The sequence below is a fragment of the Colobus angolensis genome, unplaced genomic scaffold, assembly GCF_000951035.1.
Source record: "Colobus angolensis palliatus isolate OR3802 unplaced genomic scaffold, Cang.pa_1.0 Scaffold28, whole genome shotgun sequence".
Classification (NCBI taxonomy): domain Eukaryota; kingdom Metazoa; phylum Chordata; class Mammalia; order Primates; family Cercopithecidae; genus Colobus; species Colobus angolensis.
In genome coordinates, this window is record NW_012116043.1 from 7,298,312 (window position 1) to 7,305,679 (window position 7,368).

At 45.8% G+C, this 7,368-nt stretch overlaps 1 pseudogene; it reads right to left on the reverse strand.

Annotated features, from left to right (window-relative positions):
• Nucleotides 1-1,983: 1,983 nt before the first annotated feature.
• Nucleotides 1,984-6,476, reverse strand: LOC105516398 (annotated as a pseudogene).
• Nucleotides 6,477-7,368: the final 892 nt, after the last annotated feature.

Sequence of the window (7,368 nt, forward strand, 5' to 3'; positions counted from 1 at the left end):
CCCGACAAGCACCGCCCCCTGCTCCGCGGCGCCCGGTCCCATCAACCACCAAGGCCTGAGGACTACGAGTGCATGGCGCAGTAGTGGCAGGCAACTCCGCCTACCGCCCTAGCGATGAACCCACTAGGTGGAACTAGCTAGGCTCCTGAGTCTAGTGGGGAGTTGGAGAACTTTTATGTCTAGCTAGGGGATTGTAAATGCACCAATCAGCACTCTGTGTCTAGCTCAGGGATTGTAAACGCACCAATCAGCACCCTGTCAAAAATGGTCCAATCAACTCTCTGTGAAATAGACCAATCAGCTCTTTGTGAAATGGACCAATCAGCTTTCTGTAAAATGGACCAATCAGCTCTCTGTAAAATGGACCAATCAGGAGGATGTGGGTGGGGCCAGATAAGGGAATAAAAGCAGGCTGCGGGCACCAGCTGGTGGGAATGTGCTTGGGTTTTCTACTTGTGATGTGGGTTTTGTTTTTTGTTTGCAGTGAGTATTGTTCAGTGTTTGGGTCAGCAGTGCCTCAATGAGTTGTAACAGCCTTCAGGAAGGTTTGCAGCGATGCTCCTGAAAACAGTGAGACCACGAATCCGGTAGAACGAAAAAACTGCGGACTCATCTGAACATCTGAAAGAACTCCAGACTCGCTAGCTTTAAGAACTGTGACACTTTTACTGCAAGGGTCCGTGACTTAATTCTTGAAGTCACTAAGACCGAGAACCCACCAATTCCGGACACACCACTTGTTATCATCTTTTGGATGATAGCCATTCTAACAGGTATGAGGTGATGTCTCATTGAGGTTTTGATTTTTGATTTGCATTTCCTTGATGATTAGTGCCGTTGAGCACTTTTTCTTACATCCGTTGGGCGTTTATGTGTCTTTTGATAAATATCTGGTTAGGTGCTTTGCCCATGTTGAATCAGGTGATTTGTTTTTGAGTACTGTGTTGCGTGAGTTCCGTATATGCTGGATATTGCCGCCTCATGAGTTGTGCGGTTTGCAAATATCTTCTAGTCTGTAGGCTGCTTGAATGTCGTTTTCCTCTGTCGTGCAGAAACGTTTTAGTTGGACACAACCACACTTGTCTGTGTATTGTCTGTGCTTTTGATGCTGTATCGAAAAACATTGCCCAGACCAACATCAGGAAGCTTTTCCCCTGTGTTTTCTTCTCGTAGTTTCATGATTTCAGGTTTTACATTGAAGTCTCTAATCCGTTTTGAGTTGCTTTGGAATATGCAAAGGAAGCGCTTGAAAAAGCACTAGGTTTAGCAGATCCTTCTTGTGGGGAACTGCCTTGGGATTACAGCAGGATTGCTTGGCGCCCAGCATGCGTCTTTGCAGTGACCAGGGCTGTGTCAGCGTGGCTGGGGGGGGGGGGGAGCATGGCACTGAGGACTCCACATGGGAAAAGGGAGGAGGAAGACTTAGCCAATCAGGGTCAGGTTATTACCAGGAGAACACTTGAGACAAAACAGTCCATCCCTCTGAGGGGGATTCTCATTGTTAATGTAGATGATACACACATCCAAGAAAATGTCACCTACACTGATATATGGTGGTGAAAACGTCTCTTTTCGGTTCTGGATAGGACGTAGGCATTTCTCCAGTTCTCTGTTGAAATACACATGCACACACACGTTTTTACTAGGTATAAAATCTATTGCACTGGTATCATTTAGTAAATCACATAATCCATTAGGTGATCGCCAAATGTTTAACTCATAACTTCCATAATACATCAATTTGAACTTATAGAAATAAAAAGGAAAGCATTTGGAAATGGATCCCAGAATATAGGACATTTGTATAGGAAACGACATAAAACGTAAGATTCAATGAGATGGTGACAATAACACTTAGGGCTCAATTTATAATCTAATCAAATTACATTAATTATAATCATGCAATGTCACGTATCTTTCTCCTATGATTTCGCATAGTGCAGACAAGCAGAAACTTCCTACACCACCAAGTAATTCAGAAAATTACTGTTTCTTTGCAGCGAGTGTTTTATTTGGCCTCAGGATGGCCTGAAGCATCGAGGTGGCTGGGTTCATCACAGGGCAGATAGGACACCCTGATCACTGTTAGGTGTAATTGAAGGAACCAAAAAAGCCCAGGGGCTCCTCAGCAGAGACTCTCCTGAATGTATAGACGTGGGATCCACCCTGAGCATCCAAAACAGGAAACATTCTGCATGCCTATATCCAGACAACTCCCCACTTGCTGTACTTTGCGGTCTACGAAGAGAAAGTCAGGGGCACTATGCTGGCAGAGAGGCGGCCTCCAGCCCTCAAATGCACAGTCCAGAATCCACGCTCTGTGGTCAGTTGGATCTTCCCTTTTCAGTGGATGGATTCTCTGCAGACTCTCAGGTCCCATTCTGTGCCTGTTCCCCCATGTCCACCTCCTAGTAGTGGTGGCCACAGGTGAAGCAAGGGGAGCCCAGGACACACACGGACAAACGGAATCTCTCAGCAAGGTCTTGCCGATTCGGTCTGCTGCGCCCAGGTTGGACGCTCCTGAGTCATCAGAAATGAGGGGGAAAGTTGTTGGCTGTGTGGGCATCCAAGGTCACGTTGGCTGTGAAAAGAAAAACAGGTCACCTGCTCAGCAAACGGACAGAAGCCAAGCCCATGTCTCCCATCTACTTCAAAGTCCCAAGTATCTCTTGACTTCAGTTACTTTAATTCTGCTGCTTATCCTGAACTCAAAACTTTTTATGAGGCAACTTCCCTGACTAGTTCAAATTCTCACAGGTATGCTTGGTGGAAATACCTGACGCTTTTTTTTTTTTTTTTTTTTTTTTTTTTTTGAGAGTTTCACTGTCACCCAGGCTGGAGTGCAGTGGCGTAATCTCTGCTCACTGCAACGTCTGCCTCCTGGGTTCAAGCAATTATCCCACCTCAGCCTCCTGAGTAACTGGGATTACAGGCACGCGCCACACATCTGGCTAATTTTTGCGTTTTTAGTAGAGAACAGGTTTCACCATGTCAGCCAGGATGGTCTCGAACTCCTGACCTCAGGTGACCCACTGGCCTCAGCCTCCCAAGGTGCTGGGATTACAGGCGTGAGTTGCCATGCCTGGCTGGTGATACCTCTTATTCACAGTAGAAATTTTTGTTTTTCTCTCTGTCATGTGTTTGCTTCATTGGACTTTTCTTCATTTAGAGTGGAGGGTCTGTGAAGGCAGACATCATGACCCTCTTTCTACCAGTTTGATGCATGAACAAATGATAATTAAGACAATGCAAGTGATCAATATTAAATGAAATATTTCTCTTTCCACATTTTATTGCTCCAATTTAAATAGTCCCTGGAGCATAATTCCAGGTTTTTGTTTTCCATGTTTGTAAACAAATTAATTATGCACAGTTTTGACAGTAGATGAGCTATCTCTGTAGCTGATTGTGTGATGACAGAGGTACCAGTCCTGGACATTAAGAGAATCCAAGGCCAAGGGGAGGAAGGGGGACCTAGATGGAAGAATGGTTTCCATCCTACATGGGAGGTGAGGCCTTAAGCAAAACAGTGGTAAATTTAAAAGCCAAGAGAAAGGTATTTGAAAGTTGTTAACCATCAGTGACTGTAGGGGAAAGGGGCAGCAGATACAAAGGGGTATAATTTAAGGCATTGGGTATGTGGTTGACAGTTGAAGCCACCAATGTGCATGGAGGAAGAAAGGAAGGAAAACAGTATAGTCTGGCCTAGAGAAAATTGTCAGGCCATGCGTGGGGGCTCATGCGTCTAATCCCAGCACTTTGGGAGGCCAAGGCAGATGGGTCACTTGAGGTCAGGAGTTCAAGACCAGCCTGGTCAACATGGTGAAACTCTACTAAAAGTAGAAAAATTAGCTGGATGTGGTGGTGGGCGCCTGTAGTCTCAGCTACCCGGGAGGCTGAGGCATGAGAATCACTTGAACCCAGGAGGCAGAGGCTGCAGTGAGCTGAGATTGTGCCACTGCCCTCCAGCCTAGGCGAGAGAGCAAGACTCCATCTCAAAAAACAAAAACGCCACTAGGTACGGTGGCTCATGCCTGTAATCCCAGCACTTTTTGAGGGTGAGGCAGGTGGATCACCTGAGGTCAGGAGTTCCAGAGCAGGCTGGTCAACCCGGTGAAACCCTGTGTCTACTAAAAATACAAAAATTAGCTGGGCATGGCAGTGGACACCTATAATTCCAGCTACTCAGGAGGCTGAGGCAGGAGAATCACTTGAACCCAGGAGGCAGAGATTACAATGAGCCTGGATCATGCCGCTGCACTCCTGCCTGGGTGACAGAGCAAGACTCCGTCTCAAAAAAAAAAAAAAAAAAAAAAAAAAAAAAAAAAAGAAAACATTGTCCAGAACATTGTGAAAAAAAAATCTACAGAACATGTTGTTCTTCAAGTGAAAAAAACGAATATGATCACCAATGTGAATTTTGTAGATTACAATAAGACATCAGGGGATTGATTGTTGTTTAGTGGTTAATTAGTGAAAGAAATGAGTTGAGTGGAAATGGACAAGGAAGGAGGAAGGGGGCTCCAAACAAAATGTGGGCACAGTGAATCTGTCCTCCATATTTCAGTAGAGAGACGGTCAGGTGTTGGTAGGTGGATGAGTGGAGATCATGAGTGTCGGGGAAGATACCGTGCAGGAGCCAGCAGTGTTGGGACATCATAGGAGCCCACTACCATTTATAGGTGTAATTCTTTGCCTAGGCTAACTGCGATCTCTTCATTTAAATGTCCCTTCCCTCCAGAGTTATGCAGTCTGATAGTATTTTGTGGAGCCAGGGCCACTGTTGAAGCTCATGGGGCACAGATGAGGAGACCAGAACGCGCCTCACACAGGAACAAACATTGCAAGTGCTTGATTCCAAACTCTTCCCAGCCCTGGGGTGAGGTTGCCTGGTGCGATAGGTGCCAACATTCACTGCATGTTAGAATTATCAGGGCAATCTTAGTGTCAGAGTCCTGGGAACCTCAGCTAGAAAGAAATTCAAATTCAGTTGCTCTATGTTTTTGCTACTCAGCAAAGTTCCCAATGAAAGGATACCGATCCTGAGATCTCCCAGTTCAGAATTTGCATTCTAACAAGATCCCCAGGTAATTGGAGCACAGTAAGATTCAAGAAATCCCTTGTCTGGGCCATGACCTGTGACATCGGTAATTTTTCTTGGGGATCACCAGGTGATTCTATAAATTATCAGGGCTGAGACTGATGCTGGAGGAACATGTTAATTTTAGGTGCCAGACAGCAGCTAATCACCATAAGGAATGGGAAGCCAATTACACAATTGATTTTTTTGGCCTGGTCGTAGGAAGGGGACAGGGTACACAGATTTCCTTACCGTGGAACTTCCACATCCTTGAATTTATCTGTAGAAATCTTCTTCAGTTTGGGCTCCAGTTCCTTCATGTGAGAAAACAACCTCCTCAGTTGCTGATTGGACATGGTTTTCTTCTTGGACACCGTGGAACAGCAATAGCAAAATGGCTCCTGCCCATGGGGCTCCATCTGCAGTGAATTGATGCACTTGAGGCAGATGGTACATCCACACTCCAGGGACACTGGTGTTTCTAGGTGGGCTGCACAGATGGGACAGCTGCTTGCTTCTTGTAAGAGTCCAGGCATAGTCACTGCCAGAGGGAAAGTGAACCAAGGGAATGAATTTCCATGAGTTGCAAGCCTGTTCATTGCGACAAGTGACAACCTTTCCATGCCAAGAGGTATTGTGTTCCAGCTATCATCCCTCAAACAAAACCATGAGTACAAATGCTCAAGCACTTGCCCCCGTCTTCAGAAATTTGAAGTTCTATTGGGAAAGAGAGTCACAAGTTATCACTATGCTCCTAGCTGAGGCGGAGGAAGGGTCCGTTCTGGTAACCTAGCAGCTGTGCCAGCAGATGTACCTGAGCCCATGACACAGGAGCAGCCACATGAAATGCATTGAGCTGGGGTAATTTCACCACCTTCTGGGGGAGCCCAAGCAAGAGATTAACGTATGAATTAGGAGCCAGGCAGGGTAGCTCACATGTGTAATCCCAGCACTTTGGGAGGCTGAAGTAGGAGGATCCTTTGAGCCCAGGAGTTTGAGATCAGCCTGGACAACATAGGAAGACCCCATCTCTACAAAAACTGCAAAAATTAGCAGTGAGCAGAGATCACACCATGTCACTTCAACCTGGGCAACAGAGTAAGACCCTGTCTCACCAAAAAAAAAAAAAAAAAATTAACATCCTCCTTGCAGCCTTGGAACTGAATAACAAAGTGGCTGCCACCATTCCTAGAGTGAGGGGATCCAGGGTGACTTTTTCAACACTGAGGCAGCCCACAGACAGCCTTTGTTGAATTCATTAATTACTAATTTCTTTCATTCATTTTCCTAGGTCATAACCCCCATTTCTAAACATCTGAGAAGGAAAAACAAAACACAGAGGCGTGGACTTACCTCTTCTGCTGGAAGATCCTCTGTCTTCCAACTGCTTCCACCAAGAGCTTTAGACTCCAGGCACTGTGCTTTTGGCCACTGAGATCTGCTGCCTTACTCTATATAACATTCCCAAGTACCTAGAATTCTTCAGTGGGATTTCTACCCAGCCAGTGAGGCTCCAGGCACTCTTGTTCACTTGGATATGCTTGTTCACTTGGATATGCTGCCTCTTTCTATTGCCACATATAAAGGCAGGTATTTGCCCACACGCCAGTCTGCTGGGTTTTCAGTGCAACCCGAACTGCAAGGTCTTGCTAGAGCCCAACTCAGATTCAGGTGACTTGTTCTGCAAATGGTGAAAAAGAGGATCGGAAGTTTGAACTGTGAATAAATTAGTAAGAATTTCTCTATGGAATTCTGCCAGCGACATGTCACCAATTGTCTTTCTTGAAACACATTTTGGGAGGAGGTTGCTTCCAGGATCTGAGAGTAGCAACTGAGGAATCAGCACAATCTATTGCTGGCCCCACACAGTGGGTCAGAAAAATCCACAACTGGCCACACAACTGAGTTCATCCAGAACAGCGATCAATGGAAGGTACTGTGGAAAAGTAGTGGAACATCCAGTCATCATGATTCTAGTTGGATCAGTTTCCCATTTTTAAGACAAAACTGTCCTATTTACTGTCCCTGTGGTTTTCTTTCTCAGAATATTATGAACTAAGAGTCATGGAGAAGGCAGCTTTTTCCAGACTGACTTATCTCACTGAGCAATATACATTGACTGCCAGCACCTGACTTTGAGATCACTTTCATGGACCCCAATTCCCCTTCCCAGCCTTTCCTTGCAAGGCCTCATGTTGGCTCTGGTGGAGCTTCTTCCCATCTGCCCAGGCCCTTCAGACGTACCCCAGTGGCAGCAAGGCATCCACCAGGACACCACAAGCCTCCTG